This window comes from Haplochromis burtoni, unplaced genomic scaffold (genome assembly GCF_018398535.1).
Source record: "Haplochromis burtoni strain Fernald_Lab_line unplaced genomic scaffold, NCSU_Asbu1 Contig_1898, whole genome shotgun sequence".
NCBI lineage: Eukaryota > Metazoa > Chordata > Actinopteri > Cichliformes > Cichlidae > Haplochromis > Haplochromis burtoni.
The window spans coordinates 849-1372 of NW_024584259.1; positions in this window are offsets into that span (position 1 = coordinate 849).

The following is a 524-nucleotide window of genomic DNA, read 5'->3' on the forward strand; positions in this document are numbered from 1 at the left end:
AAAGACTCACAAAGACACATAAAAGTCTTTAAATCAATGCAGACAAAAATACAGATTTTGAACATATAAAGAACCTTCCTCGTGAAGTGTTGTAGTTTGTCATTGACTTTATCTCAACTTTTTACCACACAGACAAGGAACTGCTGCAATGCTTCACTTCCCATTTATTATCAACCAAATATTGTTTAATGGTGACTTTTCAAAATTAACTCAAATAAATACAAAGAAAAAAATTAATCTGTATTTTCCAACATCAAAATAACAAATGAAAAAAGAATATGTATCGAAACGTAATAGCGAAAAAAGTAATGAAAAAAATGCAAATTAAACTAAATGCATGAAGTCTGTCATTGAACACTGTGTGACCCAGGACCACGACACAGTCTTTATGAAAGAAAGGAAAATTTGCACTTTTGAACTTATGTTGAAAAATGTGGTAACTTCATGTTTAGACTTACTGAATGAAACTCGAGTGAGTTTTAAAAACATGCAGGAAGTTTAAAATCGAAAATAAATTCCATTTT